The sequence below is a fragment of the Cibotium barometz genome, chromosome 24, assembly GCF_041138505.1.
Source record: "Cibotium barometz isolate CiBa-2024 chromosome 24, ASM4113850v1, whole genome shotgun sequence".
NCBI lineage: Eukaryota > Viridiplantae > Streptophyta > Polypodiopsida > Cyatheales > Cibotiaceae > Cibotium > Cibotium barometz.
In genome coordinates, this window is record NC_141069.1 from 56,785,343 (window position 1) to 56,810,657 (window position 25,315).

General features: G+C 44.5%; 1 long non-coding RNA gene across 4 annotated transcripts; it reads right to left on the minus strand.

Annotated features, from left to right (window-relative positions):
- Positions 1 to 5,919: 5,919 nt before the first annotated feature.
- LOC147625499 (uncharacterized) lies at positions 5,920 to 25,315 on the minus strand. 4 transcript variants are annotated; one of them, XR_015269004.1, is made up of 4 exons: positions 25,146 to 25,315; positions 17,627 to 17,991; positions 6,716 to 6,951; positions 5,920 to 6,623 (listed from the first exon to the last, which is right to left on the minus strand). It is a non-coding gene; the product is annotated as an uncharacterized LOC147625499 (long non-coding RNA). The 4 variants fall into 4 exon arrangements; XR_015269006.1 differs by lacking the exon at positions 25,146 to 25,315 and adding an exon at positions 24,443 to 24,878 and having other exon boundaries at positions 5,920 to 6,951; XR_015269007.1 differs by lacking the exon at positions 25,146 to 25,315 and adding an exon at positions 18,115 to 18,466 and having other exon boundaries at positions 5,920 to 6,951.

Here is a 25,315-nt window from a genome sequence, read left to right on the forward strand (position 1 = left end):
CAGTCGGGTAGTCCTTCCATTGTACAAGCACCTCACGAATGATGCGATTACGCAGGGTCCTTTCCATTGTTTCCAAGACTACTTCCGGTTCCGTCAAGAATTCGTCCTGAGAGACAAAATCTATGTGATCATCGATCCATACATGCTGAATCCCTAGAACATATTCTTTAGACTGACATGAAAAACTTTGTGAATCTTGGGATGAGAGGGAAGAAGGAGTTCATAAGCTTGAAGCCCTATCTGCTTAGTGATTACGTAAGGCCCGTAGTATCTGAAAGCCAATTCTTAAATTTGCCTAGCCGTCGTAAAGAACTATGCTTGGGCTTCACTCTTAAAAACACCGTATTCCCCTTCTTTGAGTTCTCTAATTTTTCTCTTTAAATCTACATAACTCTTTAGCTTATCACAAGCTATCTTAAGATTTGACTTGACGATCTTTAATTACTTGATCTTCCAAGTACTGGATCAATTGCTTCTTTAGCTCTTTGTCTTGAAGACTTCAGAGATACATACTAAAATGCTCGTCTGATTCCATTGCTTGACGTATTTCTTCTGGTAGAGAGGACTAAAGTATTGAGATGGCCAAAGTTTTCACCTTCCTGCATAGAGCACCAGTCACAGTATTTTATTTACATGGACTGAACTTGATCTTGAATTGGAACTCTTGTAGAAACTCTACCCACTGTCTTTAACGCAAGTTTAGGTGTGAAGATCCCCTTTAAACTCTTATGGTCTGTTACTAACTAGAACATCTGACTTAGCAAGTAGTATCGCCACTTCTTGAGAGCATAGACAACAGCCAGCAATTCCAAATCATGGGTGGGCTAGTTCTTCTTGTGAATCCAAAGCTTTCTTAACTCGTAAATGACAGGATCTCCTTCTTACTTTAGAATCCCGCATATCCCTTGTCCACATGTGTCTACTACAACCTCGAATGGCTGGGAGAAATCAGACAATCGTAGGACACAGAATATGGCGAGGATTACCTTCAATTTCCCAAAGCTTTGCTGACCTAAATCGGTCCATGAGAATCGTTCTGCCTTCCTTGTTAATTCAGCTAGCGAATCCACTATCTTGGTGTAATTCTTGTAAAAAATCCGACACCATCCAATAAGCCCTAAAAGATCTTGACTTATGTCATGCTCTTCAGAATCAGTTGATTAACTAACGTTGCTACCTTCTCATGATCAGGAGATAATCCTTCTCGCGACCAAAACCAATGGATGGGTAAGTTGAGCTATCATCACACCTTACCGGATTGAGTCTTGCTTTGAATATCCAGGCATTGGTCCCCTTATCATTACTAGGAAACTCATCTTTGGAAGTTGCTGCTTAACCAAATACATGCACAAACAACCTGCCAACTCTCTCATCCTTAGAGCCTTTTTTGTCAAATAGTTAATGTTGAAATCCATTTGAATTCCACATTTCAAACATCCCCCTTTGAGTAAATACCATTTTTCAAGTTTTGAAGCACGAAATTTGTCCAATGGGACAACACAATCTGTCTAGAAAATTTCCATGAATCTCATAGAAAATCTTCAATCTCCACCCCCAAGAATCCTTTGACTTGACGTTATTGTCTAACCATATCTCATATCTGAGTTCTCTTCTATCGACGCGTTCTCCAAGGTCATGTCATACTTCGGAGCTTGTCAAATAAAACTTAAACATAACGGCTTCTGCAAGAACTACCCCCTTATCTAGCTTGAAAGAGTACTACAGCTTTGCCAAACAAAGCATCCCCTATCGTACCCCGAAGCAATCATAAAGACAATGAGGGATCAATAGGAGAAAAGAGTGAGAGAAGATGGTGCCCTCTTGTCTCATTATCCCGACTTACTGTTTGCTCATCAAGCTCAAAATCTACCACTCTCAGCTAGCCATGTATCCGCAGCACAACTGACCAAGTGTCTACCTAAGCCGTGGCGCTACAGCCACTCCTTCCAGCTTGGAAGAGGTAATTCCAATTCTTCTAATTATCAATAAGATTCTCTCATGTAAAACACTATACCTAGGAAATAAGCATCTCCCTACTCTCACAAGACTCCCACAACTGGTCCCTTTACCAAATTCAACCTATCCCCTACCTGAAGATCGCAGATGCACTACCTCCAATTCTAGCTATATTGATATCCCTAGCCCCTAACTCTTCTATTGGATGCTAGAAGAAAATCCCTATTCTTATTCTATGCTACTGGTGGCTAACTTTAGAAATCATGCTTTTTCCCAACTCTAACTCAGATCCGCTCTTGGATCTAATAGTAATCTACGGACATGACATCCCTTTCTCTTCGATATGCAATTGTCGTTCTCAGAATCTTGTAAGAAGAATCTTATTTGCAATTTGAAGCAGGGTATCATGCCAAGTCTAGCAATTGATTACAAAATCAACCCATAGGGTCAACACGGCCATCCCATCCTAGAATTATAGAGGCTAAGTCTATCTAACCCAACTAGGCCTTGGACGGATTCGATACTTGAATTTATTCCAAGAAGTCAGAAGAGGCAGTTACTTGAATCCTAATGGATTCAAGACTCAAGAATCTCTTAGCTCAAATCAAAATCTCGGCTTTAGAACTCCCAATCTGTCGTACAAAAAGTTAAGGCTCAAAAGATCCAGAGTGAGTAGCTTCCCACCACCAATCCTTGTAGGTGACAAGACTCTACGTTCACACAGTTACACCATAACCTTACCTTGTTAGGTCCGGTTAGCCACATGCTTACCTTCTGGGAGTAAAATTGCAGCTTTAATTAAGTCCCACTTGAGTGAGTACCCTCAATGCAAGTACTTACTAGGATAGGCATTGAGTACCCTCAATGCAAGTACTTACTAGGATAGGCATTGAGTACCCTCAATGCAAGTACCTACTAGGATAGGCATTGAGCACATACTTACAGCGTTGATGAGTGTGGATTAGAGCTTGATAAATTCTCACAGGGAGACGTCCGGTTAGGATAGCGGTTTTACAGACTCTTACTTCTGACATTGAGATTCCAACTATGAGGATGTGGCCGAGAACCCACTTAGGGCCAATTGCCTTCTTACCAGCAGGCAAATCACATAATGACCAAGTCTCATTCTTCACAATAGCATCATATTCAGCTTGCATAGCAGCCATCCAATTTTCTGAATTTTATGCCTCATTAAATGTAATAGGTTCTTCTTCATCACACATGCTAGAAACAACCAATGCATAACAATCTAATGCATAAGAGGCATGCTGAGAACCATAACGAGTACGACTAGGCAAAGGTGCATCCAATTTACTGTCACGTAAAGTCTGCACCAGCCATTTAGGCATAGACCTAGACTCTTCAATTTTTGTCCTCTCCTCATCAAGTGCATCATGCACATCAGCATTAGTAAATGGCTGATCTGTGGATTCATTAGAAACCTGCATAGGCTGAATACATGCCTCATTTGGTTCCACATTAGACTGCACCATTAAACAGAGGCAACAAAGTATCATACATGTCCTGTGAGCGTACATTTGTCTCTTTGGTACATGAAAGCAAAGGCTGCACAGAATCTTCCACAAATACAACATCTCGACTGACCAAGATCCGTTTACTTTGCGGCTGGTATAACCTGTAACCCTTACTTTCAGAACTGTAGCCAACAAAAATACATTTTACAATCTTATCATCCAATTTCTTGCGATGTTGCTGCGGCACAAGAGCATAGGCCAAGCCACCAAAAACACGCAAATGAGAAACGGAAGGCTTCTTGCCATGCCAAGCCTCATACGGAGTGATAGACTAAAATGCTTTGGTGGGACACCTGTTCACCACATAGGTAGCACACATAACAGCCTCAAGCCAAAAAGAGTGTGGCAAAGATTGACTTTTGACCATACATCGTGCCATCTCCATAAGAGACCTATTTTTCCTCTCAGCAATACCATTTTGTTGAGGGGCGTAAGGCACTGTACATTGGTGTCTTATCCCACGTTCAGCCAGAAATGCATTAAAGACTTTAGACATATACTCCCCCCTCGATCAGAACAGAGGGTGCCCACTTAACATCCATATACATTTTCAGCCATAACAACAAACTATTTGAAGCACAAGAACACTTCGGACTTAGCTTTCAAAGGATAAACCCATGCATGCCTGGAATAATCATCTATGAAAGTCACGAAGTATAGGTAGTTCCCAAAAGATGGGGTCTGCATAGGACCACAAACATCACTGTGCACAAGCTGCAATTTGTGAGCAGCTCTCACTTAACCATCTTTAGGAAAAGAAGCACGTTGCATTTTACTCAGAATGCAGCCTTCACATACATGCTTTGATGGTGCCTCAAGATGAGGCAATGAAGAAACCATCTCAGATTTCTGCAAACGCAGCAAACTAGCAAAATTCAGATGACCAAAATGTGCATGCCAAAGTTTTGCATCTAAAACTGCTTGTAAATCTGAAACTGCACATGCCACATCTTCCACACATTTTACATAAGCATTCAGCTTATATAGCCCACGGCTTAACGAACCAGATACCACAATTGTATCACCAGAACTGAGATCATGAACTGTACATTTGTCATCCACAAACTTAACAACTAGGCTGTTCCTCGAGAACAAGACATGTGCAAATTTAGGTACGGTAATGGTAAACAGGTGCAGGTACAGGTGAGGAGCCATAGCCATGGATACATGTGAAGAGTGGAGCTGCGTGCGGGAAGGACACATAATTTTTGAAGACTTTATTAAAGATTTCCCGCGAAAGTGCAATGTAATTATATGTTTAGCTGACATATGGGCTTTAAAGAGTTCCACTTTGTATTTTGCAGCACATCCATCTACTAAAACCCACTTATTCTTAGCGGTGTCCGCCCACATGTGAAAAGCCTAGTTAGTTTTAGCCCTAGGTATATAAGTGAGCTTCACTAAAGATTTGGGGCTTTTTGATCATTTGAAGAGTAGAGCTCTCCATCTCTAGCCAAGCCTATCTAAGCCTAGAGCAAGCTTTCCATAGCTTATGCTCTCTTTGTAATCATCTTTCTAAGATTAATACAATGGCTATGGCTTCTCTCCATGGTGCTCTCTCTCTCTCTCTCTTTCTCTATTGATGCATGTGTGAATGAAGATCAATGAATCCTTGCCCATGTGTGATTGGGTAGTGGATAAGCTCTCTTTAATCAATGCTTGCCTATTGATTTAATGGTTGTGAATCTAGTTAATCAAGCTTGTGGGTTTACATTAAGGGAATGGGAAGCATGAATGGGTTTGTAGACAAGATTAATGCTTGCTTGCTTGAAAGAATAGATTAGAATCATTGAATGTGTAGCATTGCTTGCTTAGCACATGCTTTGTTCTCTTTATTGCTTTGCTTGTGTGAATGAGCTTATGTTGAAGGGAATGTGTGTGTGTGTGTAGCTTAATCTAGAGAAGAGAAGAGGGTAACATAGATTGGAGGGTGAGTGGGTTTAGCATTTCTTTGTTAAACACATTTGATTAGCTAAGTAGGAGATGGATTAGTGACTAACTAGCTACCCACAAGCTAAGTAGAAAGCTCCCTTGCCTTGACAAGCAAGGTTTCCTTCATGAGCTAGCCGGGTTGAGCTTCCCCGCATTGACCTCTCCTCATTTCCATTGAGTTGAGTGTTGTGTGGATGCTACTACGCTATGGTGGGCCTATCAATGGCACGACTGCCGGGGAGCGGTAGCCTACGCTAGTGAGTTTGATATTTAGCTTGCGGTGGTGATTAGCTCCATAGGTCGCAAAGCCTTTGGATTAGGTAGATTGGATTGGGTGTGTGATCCCAATGGCAAGCAAGTAGAGAATAGGATTTAGTTTTTGTTTACTAATCAAGAGTGTGGGCTCTTAAAAACTCACATTAGCAAGCGGTAGAGCTACTCCCGCATCTCATTTTGTTTGTTGTTTTGTGAATTTTTAGCTTGTTTATGCTTTTATGAGATTTTATGTTCATTTAGCATATGCATTGTAGGATTTTTTGCATTTTTGTAATTAAATTTTCACTAACACATAACATAGTTTTTGTTTTGGTTGTGTAAGAGCTTGGTTCTTGCATCATTGATCTTGTTTCCTTATGTCCTACATTGTTTAATTGTGAAGTATTTGACACAAGCTCCTAATCTAGCGATTGCCGGGTCCAAACCTAGCCTACGGATTGGCTTGTTAGTGTCATTATGCTATCATTCTTAAACCTTGTATTGCAAACAAAGAAGCGGATTAACAGTGACTTGAGCTAGGTAAGCAGGATAGGTACAAACCGATTGCGGGAGAGGTAAGGGGCCTAAAAAGCCCATTTTACTGTTTTATGTACATGTGCCTGCGGATGGCGTTAAACCGCTAGAGATTAGTTGTTGACAAAACTACCCAAGGGGTGTGTTTTTTTGTGTGCCAACAAGTAGCTTCTATCACAAGCTCCTAATCTAGTGATTGCCGGGCGGAAGCCTAGCCTCCGGATTGGCTTGTGAGTGATAGAGACCAACTTGCTGCATAATTTTTGGCACCGGAAAACAAGCTCCCAGGTGAGTTTTTGGACAAGCTGAGCTTGCTACAGAGCTGAGGACTGCTTCACGGTAGTCCTGGGCACCTGCATAGCTTCTCAGACAGCTCTCTGGACAGCGCATCGACAGGTGACTGTCAATTTCCTGCTTCCAGAGGCAACTGAAAAGTCAGCTGGAGGTTTTGAGCATACAGCTGTAATCAGCACACCTAGGCCATCATCTGGGAGCAACCTCACCTCTTTTTGAGCTGTCAATGCACTGATGTCGATGCGCCTTTCAGAGGGCATTTGGAGTGCTGCAGCAGATTACAGACCATCCAGAGCAAGGGAACAGCTCCCAGTAGCACTATTATAGACTCAGAAACTTAAGGAAGTTAAAAAGTTGGAAAAATTTGATTAAAATCTGACATTAAGCTCCTGCAGCTTCCACAAGCAACATAGCAGCACAACTCCATCCCAAAACATCAAGAAATCTGCAAAACAACCATTGCATTCAACCTCACTGTACAAACACTAACCAAACCTAGAAAAAAATTACAAAAACATTAAAAACACCAAAAAATTACAAAAAGACACTCAAACAGCAGCACAAAAAGGTGCACTCCATTTGCATTGCATTACAAGGCTGCATCATTTCTACCAAAGGTGCACATGCACCTAAGGTCCGGGAAGTCCATAGCATCAGGCACAAGTAGGGCTTCTAAGGTATCCACAGAGGAAAGTTGGGCTCAAGCTCGACAGCAGCCGCTAGGGCCTATTGCCGAAGAGACTCTATCTAGCTCACTTAGTACCAGCACATCCACTGCCGGTGGGTCATCTAATACCATGGGTGATTCAAGCAGCAAAGGAAAGCAGGGAGTACAACCTGGTCCATCCCAGGGAGGTAACAATGCCGGGAACAAAGGAGCTACTAGGCTAGTGCACATAGGACAAAACATGCATGGTGCTCATCTATACATGGACCCCAGCAACAAGATTGCTGTAAAAATGGAAGACATATTGTCTCCCTTAGAGTCGGAAGTGTGGGTTACCTTCCAGGGTGACCGATACATGAGCTTAGGGGGTATTGTCACGGAGCGGTGATCTCGGGTCGCGTTCTGGGCGCAAGTTCCCGCTCGGGACTAGAAAATCCAGAACAAAAGTGAAAACAGCGAGCACTTGCTGAATGCTGCACCTCAAGACCTATAGCTCGTCTCGAAGAGGACGACGAGCCGGTCGTTTTGAGTACTAGAACTCCGAAAACGGAGTTCGTATGAGAGAGTTATGACCAAAAACGTGCAACCGGCAATGGAAAACGGTGTCACTCAAAAGCGGGCTTCCAACCCCAAAACTTATATTGATAAAATGCCGACAAGCGACGAGATTACAACGGGATCACAAGAGTGATGAGAGAAAATGACTTTGTGACAAACAGTACAGGAGCACCATACGGTGACTTGCTGGAGCGCACCATGCCATTTTCGGCCAGTTCATTCAACTGTACCTTGAGCTCCTTGAGCTTAGTAGCATCCATTCTATATGGAGCTTTAGTTGGAGGACAATGTCCTGGCAAGAGTTCTATTTTGTGATCCACTGATCGTTTTGGCAGTAACCCGGCTGGCAATTTCTCGGGCAAGACATCTTGGAATTCCTTCAGCACTTCGTGTATTTCTGCCTCGCCAATTTTGCATTTTGTTGGACGTGCATCATGTGCCTTCATTATGCATAAGTGTATTTGGCAACCTTGCTTGGCTGCCCTCTCTGCCTGCTTTGCACTGCACCATTCTGGCGCTTTGCCACGGCAATCTGTTACTGTGCGGGCATTACCTGCCCCTGCTGCATACATCGGCGTGTTTTGGATTTTGCTTCCAACGTTCCTGCTGACTATTCTATCCCCCGAGTGAGGGCGGATACATGGCACATTGACTCCGGTACCCTGCATATCCAATATCATGTTATTTACACCTTTTCCCATAAAGGCGATGAGATATTTGTCGACCCAAGTGAGCCCGACAATCACCTCAAAAGCATCCATTGGCACAACTATAAAATCCAATCGCGCTTTCCATGCGCCTGCCTGCACCTGCACATTGTATGCCATCTTTACATTGTCATCCTGTCCTTGTGCAAACGACACTGACAACTTGGTGGAGTCGCACACCTTCACTCCCAGCTTTCTAGCACATTTTGGGGTGATGAAATTATGGGTGGCCCCCGTATCCAGCATGATGTTTTGTTCCAGGCCATTCACATTGGCCTCAAAATAGACATTCTGTACTGCCGCTAATTGGGCTGCCATGCATTTTGGTACTGCTTGCACTGCACCTACCCTTGGTGGGCTATCGCCTCGACGAGACGATGTTTCTGCGTCCTCAATCTCAGTAATTCTGAGTCGGTCCATCCGTTCATAAGTCTCTTCTTGCCCTTGGGCCTGAACGGTGGTAACCCGACTTTGTGCAGGTCGCCGAGGGCATTCACTGTCATAATGATTGCCTCCGCACCCTCTGCATGGGCGCGTTGGGGGAGGTAGAGGGTGTCTAGCAGTATTGGTAAATGCCCCTGTACTGGTCGATTGGGACGTCCCCCTTCCCGGCACAAAGTTTCTATTCCCAGAGTTGCTCCCATAGGTTCGGGGTACAATAGATCCACTCGACCTTGTTCCGCTTGTATTAGTCCCAGAGCTTTCTCCTTGGGTTTCACTGGAGGAGTTCTCATTCCTGTTTTGCGGTTTGGCACCATTCCATCCCCCTGTTCCTGCTGCATTGCTTTTATTCTGCCACTTTCTGCTCTCAGTGTCTGACAGCCGTTCCGCCATGGTGAGTGCTGCCTCATAATTTTCAGGCTCTTGCTTTCCAATTTCTCTGCGGGTCCAATCACGCAGCCCAAACAAGAACCCATGTAGTCTATCAGTAGCATGCATATCCATAATCTGCAGCATAAGTTGTCTGTACTTATTGATATAATCTCGCAGTTTTCCATCTGCATGTCTGAGATTACGCCATTCATCCCGTACCCTGAAGACTTCGTTTCGTGGTACGAAATACTCAGCCATATCCTTGGTAAAGTCATCCCACCTTGTCCACGGCCTCTTTGCATCATCTGCATGTCTGAGATTACGCCATTCATCCCCTGACAGCAGTCGCGAGGCCACCCGGATCCAGTGCTTATGAGATACTTTGTTCATGGTGAGGTAGTCCTCTGTCTCACGGATCCATCTTGTCAACACAAGCGAATCTCGTTGCCCAGTATACTTTTCCGGGGGTAACGGCTTATACTTCCCGTATCCCTCATCCGATGACTTTGAGTCCCGCCTATCATGGCGTCTTCGGTGTTGCCGCCTGGGGGGGGACCTCGACCTCATTTGTCTTGGTGACGAAGGTCGGCTGCCATCCTTCTTGTGTAGTTGATCGACTAAGGAAGCCAACATGCCTTCTAGCCGGTCTAGTCTGTCATTTTGGTGATCTTGCCAGCTCGGCCCTACATCCCTTAGATCATCCATTTGGTGTTCTCGAGTTTCTATTGCCCTTGCCTCGAGACGTCTATTGTGTCTCTCACGCCGAATCCAAGCTGCTACTTCGGCGTCAAGTTCCGCCTGTCTTTCTTGCCTTGCTTCCTCCTCAATCCTCGCGGCTTCTTCCGCGTCTAGGTAGCCACCTTCTGTGGTCTTCCCTTTTGGCATAAGTCTTGACCAAACTCACCGCGTCGCGGCATTTCCTGCTCTGATACCAAGTGTCACGGAGCGGTGATCTCGGGTCGCGTTCTGGGAGCGAGTTCCCGCTCGGGACTAGAAAATCCAGAACAAAAGTGAAAACAGCGAGCACTTGCTGAATGCTGCACCTCAAGACCTATAGCTCGTCTCGAAGAGGACGACGAGCCGGTCGTTTTGAGTACTAGAACTCCGAAAACGGAGTTCGTATGAGAGAGTTATGACCAAAAACGTGCAACCGGCAATGGAAAACGGTGTCACTCAAAAGCGGGCTTCCAACCCCAAAACTTATATTGATAAAATGCCGACAAGCGAGGAGATTACAACGGGATCACAAGAGTGATGAGAGAAAATGACTTGCGGGTATCCGAGGCACGGGATCCCTTGCCCACAAGCTGTCTTGTATCTAATCGTAGGTAGGAGAGGTCGGGCTAGGCCACATTACTCCACCTCAAGGTACTCCCATATAGATGCAAAGAATTCGGGACGTCCAAGCATACCTCGAGAGCACCATGTGAGGCCGGATAGAAATCCCAAGAGTCCCACGCCTCACCGGGTATAGAGTACATGCTATCACCAGCTTTTGAGTCTATGGACAGGTATGGAAATGTACACCCAAGAAGACCCGACCAAGGAGCGAGAACAGAACCATTACGAGGTCAACAAAAAGGAGGACAAGGATCTCAGAGACCAGTGCAGAGTGGGAGTGCCATCCCTGGAGCGCAGCCGGACACATCAAATGCACCCAGGAAAGAAGCAACAGCTCCACCGATGCCAGGAGCAGGAGCGGGACCAGCACCCACGGAGGAGGTAAGTTCCGATGACCATGACATTGTATTGTACAGTTTCAAAGTTTCTAGAGTTCATGTTGATAATCCATACCTACTATACACGGGAGCTCTAGGGGTAGTCTATAAAACAATGGTGTATCTGGGAAACACCTACCCACAAGAAACAACAGTACACGCATGGGGGAATAAGAAAAGCCCTAAAATAACATTGCTAGATGAATGGGGCAAATCTTACCATAGAATTCAGGAAGAGACATTAGTTCAATACACATTTATGGGAAAGCCTGTTTTCTACAAGGGAGGGCAACCACCGATGCCATTCCAAACACCAGCTGACACGGCTCAGCCTGAGGACACAGCCTATAGGGCTCAGCCGTTGTCGAGAGCACCTACACCTACATACGAAGAGCTTTTAAAAGCTCAATTCACAGGGATGGGACTAGATCAACCAATGAGGGAAAAGCCAACCACGGATCCGAGGAAACCACTCGGAGGTGTAATGTCTTCAGGAGGGTTTCCGATGCCATCACATGAGGGACCAGGAACCCTACGGAGAAGTGCAGAATCATAAATCCTCTAAAATGGTGTGAGCACTGTAGAAAAATGACAAACCACGAGTCCAATGATTGTTATTACCGACCGGGGTATAACAGAGGACAAAACACTGCACAAACGTCAAATCAAGCCAATCAAGTGAATCAAATGAACGTGAATTCACAAGAAAGGGCTAGACCGGTACTAGGAACACAACCTATGCCACCAGGAACAACACTGTTCAGATATGTGGAAGATCAAGGACCTTCTCTTGAGATGGTCCCTGTGACGCCATATTACGTAGAGGAACCTCAGCAACAACCATCGTATTCAGACCAGCCTCAAGACTACGGTTATGAAGGCTCGGACCATAGAGTGAGCATTGACGCTCAGACTCTTATGATGATTGCGAGGGGTGACTTCAGACAACCTGGGGGTTACAATAATAACAACAACAACAACAACAGGAGGCCTCCGTCGTCAAACCAAAATCCAAACTATACGGCAGGCCCATGCTTTGAATGTGGAAAAGACCATTGGATAAGAGACTGTCCAATTAAACAGGAGAAAGATAATCAGGCTAGAACTGTAGCTCAGCTTTGGCCGAGAGTACCGAGGTATTGTGCTGAATGTTCAGTATCTCATTTATCTAAAGACTGTCCTGTAAAGGCGGCTGAAAAGCCACTTACACCTACTTCCTTGGGTATGATTGGGGTGATACCATCTCCTTCTTCATCAGAGAATGAGGGAGAACCCACTCCTCTATTTGTGGTAACTCAGGCACTAGCACTAGAAGCTAAGGCAGTACTAGATAGATTAGTGCTAGAGAGCCAGGAAGAACCTGTGCTCAGAGAGCTTTCTCCTAAGGAACAAGACGAAGCAAAAAAGAAACAAAAGGGGAAAACAAAGGGCAAAAAGGTTGACTTTGTCACCAACAATGGGACAGACAGCTCAGATACTGGATCTTGGGATTCCATTATCTTAGAGACGCCAGAGGGAGTCAGAAGGGAGTACATTATAAAGACTTCCGACGAGCCGAGTAACTCTGCAAAGAAACCAGCACCAGTGTTGGTTATGACGAGAGCAAAAGCCCGAGAGGAACGAGAGCGCAAGGTAGATTTTTCAAATCCAGAGAGCTCTAACTCTCAGAAAACTAAACGGAAAATACGAAGGGCTAAAAGATCAAAGAAATCCAATGGCTCTCCAGACTCTGATTCCGATCAGAGTATGAAAAGTGTGTTGGAATCGAGACAAAAACAAACGAAAGGAAACACACAAATCCCAAAACCAACCGAGCAACCACGAGAAGAAGAGGTAGAGAAATCTACTTCAGAATCAAAGAGCAATGAGGGAGGGTCAGTGATTGTCGACAAGGTTAATGAGACCTTAGACGCACTTTTGAAAGCCTGGAACCGTCGACTTACAGCGGAAACACCCATACCTTCAAAATTGCTAGAATATCCAGACCCCCTGCAAGAAAAAATCAATTTGGTCAAGCATCAACAGTTGATACGGGACACTCAATCTACGATTGAAGGACCACTCCCGTGTCAACCGAAGAAATTGCAAATAGTACCACCAGCCTTAGAGCCAATCCAAGAAACGGTAGAAATAGAGGCTGAAGAACGAAGTTCAGAACCAAGTCCAGAAATCCGGGTGGAGGATTCTGAAGAAGAAGAGCCTGAGGAGATCATTGAATCTACGCCTCAAGTAGTGGCTCTAGAGGAAAAGACTGCCGAGGAGCTTTGGCAGCAAGTCAGAGAGCTTAAAGAGAATGACAATCTCTCAGAGAAGTCAGCACCACTCTCCAAAGTGGGACAAACCGAGTACCTGGGAGTAGCGAGGAGCGTATCAGATTTTCAGAGGAATGAGGACGAAGAAGACAAGGCCAGTGAGGCTAACACTTTAGCCACACTACCATCATTTTTAGGAGAGCACGAGGATAAGACAGAAATTATCCAAGTGCCACAGTCTCTTCAAGTCACCCCTGAAATGAAGGAAACGGCTCACTTGCAAGCCATTTTATCCGCTCCTGTCACAGCAGCAACGCTTCCATTAGCAGACTTTCTAAGGGTCAAACCAAAGTTATGGGAGTACGTGGCTGACATGATGAAGAGCAAGGGATATACTCTGACTAAGGATATGTTGGAGAGAGAAAAGTCCAAAGACGAGAAAAGTTTTATCCGGCAAGTGCCTTTCAACAAGGTCAGTGCCTATCACGAACCGAATAAAGACAAAGGGAATGCTATGCTTCCTCTCGAGTACAATGGTGTCAAAACCATGGGTATATTAGACACGGGAGCTGGTATTGGAATTGCAACAAAAGCCATGTGGGAGAAATGGGGTAAAAAAGCGCTACGGAAAACCCGCATGGAATTGCAATTAGCTGACGGGAGCTTAGAGCGACCATTGGGTCTATTAGAGCATGTCATAATCAAGGCTTGCGGAATCGAATTTGAGCATACTTTTGCCATTGTAGATTTCGGCAAGAACCCAAATTAAGAGGTGATTCTCGGAAGACCATTCATGAGACAATTGATGGTTCTAGAAGACTGGGGCTACGATTATTTATATCTTCGTCATGAAGATGCGACTACGAGAGTCAGTCTTAGAGACCACACGTTTCTTGATGTGTTGAAAACCCCAGTGGATGAATTTGAATCAGCCACAATGAGCCGAACAAGAGGTGCAAGTACATCATCTACAAGTGTTAAGGGTGCTTGGATCTGTGAGACACCAAGCTTTGACATATTAGAAGAGGATAAGAGACAAACAGACCGTTTGATCAACATAAATGATTATGTCTCTATGCCGTTTCCAGAGGACGACATAGATCCATATGAGTGGAATCAGACCTTAGCCACTATAGATGTAAGTGCTTTGCCACCGCAGACTCAATTCTGTGACGAAGAGGGCTATGAGATAGTCCCGGTAAGGATGATATCGGTAATAAGAGACAACGAGAGGAAGATCATTGACTCCAGGCTTTCTTCTCTACCGCAGCTAGAAAAAGATGACATGTCTATTGTAGACTTGTCTATGGAGCCACTAACAAATAAGATGCTTGAGTGTATACATGCAGCCAAGAGCAGGAAGCAAGCTACTCAAAAAATGAAAGACGATGCCATAGCTGAAGAGAAGGCGAGGCAGGCTAAAACGAAGACTAAGCGGATACAGATTTCTATGGTCCCGATGCAAGAAGAAGAAGACGAGGACTATACAGAACCACTCTTGGTATCCATCGGCATTTCTTCTCCAAATGTTCCTTGCACCACTATATGTGATTCCGGAGCCGATGTCAATGTACTATCCGCCGACACCTACAAAAAACTTGAAGCCAGCAAGCTGCTACCGTCTACAGCAACCTTCAGCAGCTTCACCAATGACGAGTCAGACTGTCAAGGCTTGCTCACAACAACCATCTACCTTCAAGGACAGCAAGAGCTTTGTACATTCTATGTCTCAGCCAATGCGGACTGCGCAAGTCTATTAAGCGTTAGCTACGTCGGAGGAGTCCAAAGCACTTACACTGCACACAAATTTACAGACGTTATCCTCTACAGCAAATGCCACTTGACCGTACGAGTGTGAGCCCATGTACCGTCAATGATGGTTATTGTGCTCCGTTTTTACCTCAAGTATCATTGCACACCTAACATTAGCACTTCAACTCAATACACTGCACTGCAAAGAACACTCACTCACAAGCAAGACTACAAATAAAGATGAAGGCAATTTTCCCCAAGTGGTTTTTCCCTTCATCCAATCACTTCTTGTACATACATCTTAATAATACACTGCACCATCACACCGGTACATCACATCTTGCACTCACCCATACACTTCCCAAGAACACGGTGAACACTTGCTTCAGGAGCAGCAAAACACTAGGAAGGGGGGAGGGGTTGCACACAGGTATACAAAGGATATCCTCGTCAGCAGAAGCCACTTAACCGACTGCTTTGGCATGTCACTTAAGTACCCTTAGGATTTGTTTGCACAGCATAATTTTTTGCCATGCATACCACTGTGAAAGCATATAGGGCTCAGACAGCATTGCATTAGGCACATTTCTAGAACCCTCTACACTTGAGAGCGCACAAATAACAGGTACAAATCTACAGTCAAAGTTTGACACCATCTCCGGTCATCAACCGTTGAAGCTCTCTTGGCCATAATTTCGGCTCAGATGCATGTGACCATTACAAGACCACCGAGCATGGGAATGTGGAGTTGATTTATTCATGTTTACTAGATACCCTATAGATAATTCCTACCAAAGGGCTCCTCAATCAGGGTCCGTTTTCTCACCTCGCTACTAAGTTTACTTTACAGTGGTCCAGAACAGTGAAAAAATGGGGAAAATCTACACAATATCGAACCTCTTGAGAGACACATGGGTCTATTTTCTTCCAAAAGTGGTATGGAGGATCTTGAGAAGCTCAAGTATATCCATGTAGGTGGGCTCGTCAATCGAAGTTGAAATCACCTATCTATGCATCAATTTTCAGCAAGGTCATCAGCCGCCACAACCGCCATAGCTTGTCAAAAGCTTACTTTCACGCACCTGGGAAAATTTGTGCAAATGCCCAATGACCAATCTAACCTTATCACCCTTTTCTACCCATGTTCAACAATGCTGGTATCAGATTGTGTCCAATTTGGGATAGGGATGTTACTTCTTTATAGACAGTCAATAGGGCAGGAAATCATTTGTGATATTCTCGCATTCCCCCTCGGGCTACAGATTTTGCCAAGACAAAAGTTGTCTGTACTTGATCACCAGGAGATAATTTTGGGAGATGATTTTACCATGTATTAGAGACTCCCTAAAGATCATGTCTACCAAAGGGTTCCTCAATCAGTGTTCGTTTGCTCATCTCGCTCACCAATACTGTATACACTGCTCCAAAAAATGGCCAAAAATAGAGTAGCGTTTTCCATTTCTTCATTCTACCAAGCGACACATTGGTCAAATTTTATCTCTAAGTGGTCGAGCCAATCTTGAGATGCTAAGGCACAGGCCTATGGAAGGACATGTCAATCGGCATCCATTTCATGCAGGTTCGCAGCAGTTTTCAGTGGGGTCATTCAAAACTGTCAAAACGGGCTTATTTCCTATTTTTGGAGAGCTGGGATAATTTATGTAAAATCCCAAATAGGAAACTCACCTTATCAAATTCTTGTCAAAGTGGTCTACAATGTCAGGATCCAATCTTGTTCAATTTGGAGTCCATTTACTAATTCTTTTGGGGCAGACAATATGGCAATAAATCATCCATGAGGGAGTCACATTTCTTTTGCTGCAAACACAGTTATCCTTTCCATGCAAGAACTTTGGCCCAGATGACCAAATCCAGGAAGGGGGGAATACCATAGTAACTCCAGCTCATACGTGAGGCTACTGTAAGTACAAAGGAGTTGAGGAGCACTTAAGGACAATGCAGCTTGACAAAGGTCCGCTAGGCCAAGCCGAAGAGCCAAGTACAGAGCTAAAGGAGCACTCAGGTTAGTTCCCAAGTCATGGACATACATTTTCAAGTCAATCAAGCCATAATCAAGTTAGGGAAATAAACAGTCAGAACATAAGGGCAGGACAAAGTCAATATGCAACCAACTTGATAGCAAAACAGGAGCCAATTAGAGCAAAAATGGACAAATTGAACAGGTAAGGGTAAAAAGTGCAACACTCCAACACTTGAGTGACAAGACATGGTTACAGATAAGCTGGAGTGAAGTAGATGCAAAGTCAAGCAAGATGAGCAGTCTGGGACAATTTTGCTGCAAATTTCAAGATAAAAATTGAAATTCAGGTATATTCCAGTCATCTAAGGCAAAAACCAGCGAGAGGAACATGTTCTACATATGCTGCAGATCCCAACTATGCATCTGGCTAATCTCGGGTTGGCGCATCGACAAGCGACTGATGATTTGCTGAAATATCTTGAGCATCAAATGTCTAATTGAAAAACTGAGCACACAGCAATGATCCCCTCATCAAGGCCATCAAGCAGGAGCAATATGGGCAACAAATTCACTGTCGATGCACAGCCTGTTGATGCACCGGCGACTGAAAAATCCAAAGAGTTACCTTAAGTAATTCATTATACAATGTTGTGAGTGGTGAAGGGAGCATACCTAGGGTTTCCATAGCTACTTTGTGCACTTTGCCGGCCAGCTACTTCGCGTACGGTGAGTCTCCCTGCCATCCTTTTGACTTTCTGATATACCGGGCACAGCCCCGTGGTACAGGTACAGTGCCAGGATTCATTCCCTAGAGCTCGGCTCTCCGTAAGGAATACGGCAGGATTGGCACTCCCAAAAAATTCCCATTTTTCATTTTTGCGGCAAAGCCCTGCCAAAATTTTCAAAGAAATCAGAGTGATTTAGCTTCTTCGAGTCCATGGCTTTACCTCGCAAGCGAAACAGTTGGGATTGCCATTTCCACATAGCCATTCTCATGCAGGAGATCTCGAATATCCCATGGAATGCTCTGTTGTATCCTGGCATTTACAACGGTGACAGAATGGATCAGCTTGGGACGTTAGGTGATAGGCTGCGATATAATCAAAATGATGCAGAAAATCTTTTTTGGAATTTCAGAGTAGCTGCACAACGCAACCCACCTACAGTAACTGAAATACAAACTTTCTACGGATCAATGGCACAATTCCATCAAGACAGGGTAGACATAATTGAAGAATTACTACGCCATGAGTATGTCCCTGCAAATCTCAAATATGAGATTGTCACAAATCTTCCACGATTGATCTGTTTAGAAGATCCAGATTTCTGGGAATAGCCAGTGTCTGAAGAAGGAGTCAATTCCTTTTTGGGATTTTTTTGAGATCGACCATGTTTTGGGCATGTGCATTTACCTTCGGCAGTAGCAAACGGCAATTACTCGCAACGATAATCAGTCCACCATAAACCTCAAGGATAGCCTGTTCGAGGACGAACAGAGTTTAGGAAGGGGGGATTGTTCCCCGGGAACAGGACATGTGCAAATTTAGGTACGGTAATGGTAAACAGGTGCAGGTACAGGTGAGGAGCCATAGCCATGGATACATGTGAAGAGTGGAAGAACACATAATTTTTGAAGACTTTATTAAAGATTTCCCGCCAAAGTGCAATGTAATTATATGTTTAACGGACATATGGGCTTTAAAGAGTTCCACTTTGTATTTTGCAGCACATCCATCTGCTAAAACCCACTTATTCTTAAGGGTGTCCGCCCACATGTGAAAAGCCTAGTTAGTTTTACCCCTGGTTAATATAAGTGAGTTTCACTAAAGATTTGGGGCTTTTTGGTCATTTGAAGAGTAGAGCTCTCCATCTCTAGCCAAGCCTATCTAAGCCTAGAGCAAGCTTTCCATAGTTTATGCTCTCTTTGTAATCATCTTTCTAAGATTAATACAATGGCTATGGCTTCTCTCCATGGTGCTCTCTCTCTCTCTTTCTCTATTGATGCATGTGTGAATGAAGATCAATGAATCCTTGCCCATGTGTGATTGGGTAGTGGATAAGCTCTCTTTAATCAATGCTTGCCTATTGATGTAATGGTTGTGAATCTAGTTAATCAAGCTTGTGGGTTTACATTAAGGGAATGGGAAGCATGAATGGGTTTGTAGACAAGATTAATGCTTGCTTGCTTGAAAGAATAGATTAGAATCATTGAATGTGTAGCATTGCTTGCTTAGCACATGCTTTGTTCTCTTTATTGCTTTGCTTGTGTGAATGAGCTTATGTTGAAGAGAATGTGTGTGTGTGTGTGTAGCTTAATCTAGAGAAGAGAAGAGGGTAACATAGATTGGAGGGTGAGTGGGTTCAGCATTTCTTTGTTAAACACATTTGATTAGCTAAGTAGGAGATGGATTAGTGACTAACTAGCTACCCACAAGCTAAGTAGAAAGCTCCCTTGCCTTGACAAGCAAGGTTTCCTTCATGAGCTAGCCGGGTTGAGCTTCCCCGCATTGACCTCTCCTCATTTCCATTGAGTTGAGTGTTGTGTGGATGCCGCTACGCTATGACGGGCCCATCATAGGCCAATCCTAATAAGCGCAGAAACTGACAATAAGTTCTTCTTGATCCCAGGAACATATAATGCATCTTTCAGTGTGAAAGCACTACCATTTGCAGCAATAAAGCACAATGGTACCAACTCCTTTCACTGGATAAGAGGAGTTATCTGCACATGTAACAGCATTTCCTGTAGGAACAGATTCAAGAGAAGTAAACATATCACGCTACGAAGTGATATGCTTTGTGGCACCACTATCAAAGTACCATACATCAGAATCCACAACAGACATACAAGAATTATGCAACGATGGGTTTTAGCTGCAATGTACACTAAAAGCCCATTCTGCATCTTGTACGACATTTATAGATTCAAAACTAGAAGCTGCGGCATCTATAGCAGCCATGCCTGCCTCCCTTTTCTTTGCCTCTTCTTAGGACAGTTCTTAATGAGACGATCATTGGCCTTGCAATAGTTGCAATGCATCTTTTTCTTAGGCTTTTCAGCAGCCTTCTCAGACTTAACATTACTCTTGGAAGAGGATGCAGCTTTTGGCTTACTACTCGAAGAAGCAGTTGCTTTGTCTCTTTGAGCAGCCACAAAAGCCTGATCTGCAACACGTTGTCTAGACCTGTTTTCCCTAGACTTAGCTTCCTGTAAGAGTATAGCGACTAACTCATCAAACTTGATTGCATCCAGATTACCCTTCGTCACAAGTCTGAGGTAGAAGCAAAGCTCTGATAAGAGTCTGGCAAGCCAGCAAGAATAGTCTACACATATATCTGCTAACCACTCCCACTGCAAATGCAATGTCTGGACGTGTAGCAATCATTGCATACATCAAACTACCCACTGCAGACGCATATGGTAGCTTATCCATCTCAGCCTTAGCCTCATCAGACTCTGGGCAATCTTGCTTGCTAAGTTTCACATATGACGGCAATGGCGTCAGCAATGCCTTTCCCTTCTCCATATTGAAACGCTGCAAGACCTTGTCAATATACTCCTGTTGAGATAATTAAAGCAATCGCTTCTCTCTTTCTCTGCGGATACGCATACCCAGTATATGACTTGCTTCACCCATGTCTTTCATGTCAAAAGTCTTCGCCATCTTTGACTTGAGTGCTGAAATCTCTGCCAACTGTCTACCAGTAATTAACATGTCATCCACATAAAGAATGAGAATCAGCAAGCTACCATCCCTAGCTTGCTTGGTGTATAAGCAGTGATCAATCTCACTTCTCTTGTAACCTTGAGAAAGCATGAACATATGAAACTTTTGGTACCTCCCTGGGTGCCTGTTTCAAGCCATAAAGACTTTTCTTCAAATGGCATACCATGTGTTCTTTGCCTTTCTCAATGAACCCTTCTGGCTGCTGCATGTATACCTCCTCATACAAGTCCCCATGCAAGAACGCCGTCTTGACATCCATTTGGTGTAACACCAAATCTTGTTTAGCAACCAAAGCAAGTACGCATCACAAAGTCGTCATCTTGACCACCGGAGAGAACACCTCATTGAAGTCAATGCCCTGGTCTTGCTTGAAACCCTTCGCAACAAGCCTTGCCTTGTATTTTGGTTGCCCATCATGAGGAGTTAGCTTATACCTATAGACCCATTTAAACGATAAAGCTTTCTTGCCCTCTGGCAACTTAACCAGATCCCACGTCTGATTCTTATGCAGTGCCTGCATCTCTGACTGCATTGCCAACTGCTAGTTACCTGAATCTGCCATCTGCAAAACGATTCCTTGTAACACGAAGGCTCTCCGTAATCAGTCAGCATAATGTAATGTAGAGGTGGAGCGTAACGATCAGGTGGATGCGAGACACGCTCAGATCTCCGCAACACAGGTGGTTCCACCACTGGCTCTTGTTCCACTCTAGCATTTCCTTGCTCAACTTGAGCTCTAGGTTGCTGTCTTGACGTGCTTGGTCCATCTTCTTGAAAGATAACCCATCTTATCTCCTTAGTCTTCTCTGGTTTAGCATGAAACTTGGCCTCATCGAAATACACATCATTGCTACGAATGACCTTTCTGGATTTTGGATCCCAAAGCCTGTATCCCATCTCTCCAGACTCACCATAGCCAAGAAATATGCATTTCTTGCTCTTTGGTTCTAGCTTGTTCCTGAATTCCTTCGGAATATGGCTGTAAGCCTCACAACCAAAGACTCTGAGATGCTTGTATGAAGGTGGCTTGCCTGACCATACCATCTCTGCCACAGCTTCCTTCTCTAAAACTCTGCTAGGAGACCGATTAATAAGATGAACTGCCATAGCCACTACTTCTGCCCAAAAGTGTTTAGGCAACTCTGCGTTTGACAGCATACTGCGGACTTTCTCCTGAATTGTGCGATTCATTCACACCATTCTGTGAAGGATTGTAGGGAGTAGTCAATTCACGCTTTATGCCTTTTGCATCGCAAAAGTCCTGAAAAGCCTTGAAGTGTACTCTCCGCCATTATCAGTGCGTAAGCATTTAAGCTTCTTGCCACTCTGATTCTCCACAAATGACACAAACGTCTTGAACACTGACAAGACCTCGTCTTTGTGCTTGAGAAAATAAACCCAAACCTTGCGAGAATAGTCATCAATGAACGTTTGAAAATAAGAGGCTCCCCCTAGTGACAAGCTAGGCATTGGACCACAAAGATCACTGTGCACGAGTAACAATCTTTGATCCCTTCTGTTACCTCATATCACATGCGGTTCCTGTGTTTGTTTGCCGTACACACAGTGTTCACAGAATTCGAAATCTTGAGACAAAAAACCACGCACATAACCAGAACGCGATAGGAGTTCCACTCCCTTCTTGGACATATGTCCCAACCGACGATGCCACAAGGAAACACTTGGCTGCTCGGTTACATTGATTACATTGTGCTTAATACTGGATACGGGTAGCATGTAAAGATTCCCTGACTTTACACCATGTGCAACTGTTAGTGACCCTTTGGAAATCTTCCACGTGTTATTGCCGAACACTGTCACATAACCTGCATCATCTAGTACTCCAGTGCTAATCAAGCTTTTCGTAATCGATGGAACATGTCGCATATTCTTCAGCATGAAAGAAGAACCATTCTGGAATTTTAACTGCACATCTCCAACACCTAGAATCTCACACGTCTGCTCATTACCAAGCCTGACTAGATCCTTAGTGGCCACGTACGATGTAAACCACTCTTTGTGCGGAGATACATGTAGAGAAGCACATGAGTCGATTATCCAATCACTCAGCGCATAATCATCCTTTGCAGTCAAAAATGCAAAATCCATTGTGTCTGTGAGGTAGATCTCTACGGATGCTACCTTGCATGCATCATCACCATGCACATCCTCATGAGCATCAATGTCTGTCACATTGATCTCTTTGATCTTCACTGACGATTTCTTCTTCTCAGCTGAATCACTGGCCTTTTCTTTGCCTTTTTTCGCTTTCCATTTTGAACAATCCCTTCACATGTGACCCGTTTTACCACAATGGTAACACTCTATGTCACTATTAGCCTTCGAGTCACGGGATTTACTGCGTGATTTGCCTCTGTAACCCTTCTTCTCCTTCTTGGCAGTCCTCCCTGTGACCACCAAAGCGCTATTGCCTTTGTCCTTGTCATTGTTCTTCTTGTTGACCTCCTCTGTCAATAAACTGCCTTCAACATTGGTGCTCGTGAGACCATATGCTGAAACGGAGTTGCTGAGAGCTGTCCTAAACGTATCCCAGCTGTCTGGCAATGTGATTAGCAAAAATGTAGCTTTCACAGAATCTTGAAACTGTATGTCTTGCGCAGTTAACTGACTGAAGATCGTGTGAAACTCGTTGAGATGATTGGACATCGACGTCCCCTCTTTCATCTTCAAATCCACAAGCTTCTTGAGCCAGTATATCTGAGATGCAGCACTCTGCTTCTCATACAAATCACATAGCTTCTGCCATACTCCATATGCCTTTGTCTCTTCTGCCACGTTGAAGTAAACATTCTCAGCCAATGTCAGCATGATTGTCAAGCATGCTAACTCATCTATCTCATCCCACTCATTCTGTGACATGGCTTCAGGTCTCTCTCCTTTGAGCTTTATTAGCTTAAATGTTTCTTCTGCACCAACACTTGCCAGATCTGCTTCTTCCAGAACGGAAAGTTTGTGCCATCGAGCTTCTTTATGTTGAACAGAGCATCTTGCGAGGACGTCGCCATGACCAATTTCACTATCTACCTCCTTGGGAAAAATCCGACAGAGTTTCACCTGTAAACTGGCTCTGGAAAACCAAAAAAGAAGCACTGCTAAGCAGTCGAACCGCGTGCGTATAGCACAACTGAGCTCTCGAAAAAATCCGACAGAGTCTCCCCTGTAAAACGGCTCTGGAAAACCAAAAAACCAAGCTCAAACTTTGAGTATCCTGTCAACTAGCACGACTGTCTATACACATAGATTGAAAACCACTGTCACTGTATGTCTCTGGGCATGGCCATCACCAACTATGCATATGCCAAAACAATGCCTCAACGGTGTCAACAAGCACAAGATGCAATCCAATGACTATCCACAGTCACATACATCCAATGTCGATGCTGAATGGGATGCTCGAGGGATGCTCCAGCGGTACCTAATCCACCAGTGTGTCCTGCGCCACGCTCAGCACACACCAGCTTCAAAAAACCTCACGCAAGACCCTCACAATATGGCTATGCAACTACCCAAGAACATAAGCTGACCACAAACTCTGTAATACATCCACAATATTCAGAAAAACTGACAACCGCTGCTACGTCGACTGTCCGCTAGCGTGACTCACAACCAGCAAACCCACAATACCGTACATATATAATTGCTCAATGCATGCCAATGAGCATAGCCGCCGAATGGCTACACTCGCCCTGCAACCTGGAAGAGCAAAAAACAGGTCTAATGTGATGCCGGAGCCGTGTACCTGGTGCCTGGACTGAAGGATGTTCTTGTCAATGCGAATGTGCACTAACGAGGTAGATGTAGCTGTCGTCGATGTCGATGTCGTCACCGATGCCGATGCCGATGCGGAATTGCAATGCCAATGCCGAATACGCAAGCGAAAACGCCTCCGCCACGGGCGTAATCGTAGGCGCGGGCAAAGGCATTGTAGGCGTTGAGAGCGTGAGCGGAACTACACCCTTTGATGCTGGGATCGCGTCGTGGGTAAAATGCTGAGAAAAAACCTTTTTCGCAGCTGCCGAATGTGAGAAAATGTTGCCGAAATGGGGTGCGTGGGAGCGAGCTCTTATAGCCTTATTAATCAATTTTAATTAAAATTAATTAACAGCGATAATGCTGGAAGAAAATCGTGAGCAGCAAAAGAAACACAGGAGCTCTCTCTCTCTCTCTCTCTCACGCTTGCGCAGATGCTTGGCGCAGAGGCTGGAGATTTGCAGATGCTTTCTCTCTCTCTCTCTCACGCAAGGGGCTGAAACGCGCTGGCTGAAATTTCTCTCTCACGGCTGAAAATGCAGCTTTGTGTGTGTGTGTGTGTGTGTGTATTGCGCATACACAAGAGCTCTCCTGCTCTCTCTCTACTGCAAGATGCAAGCTCTACAGCAGCCCAAGCAAAGCTACACACCTCCTCCTCTCTACACACAGAAAAACGATTCTGTGAAGCTCACCTTATCCACACACTAAGCGCCGATTCTCACGCGGGTAGTGCTAAGACCTCGAGCCGAAGCTCTGATACCAATTGTGGGCGCTGCGGATGCGTGTAGGAGCTGCGGGAGCGATGCGGGAGCACACACGGTGAAGCTTGAGCTTGAGCACACACAGAAGATAGGGTTAATAG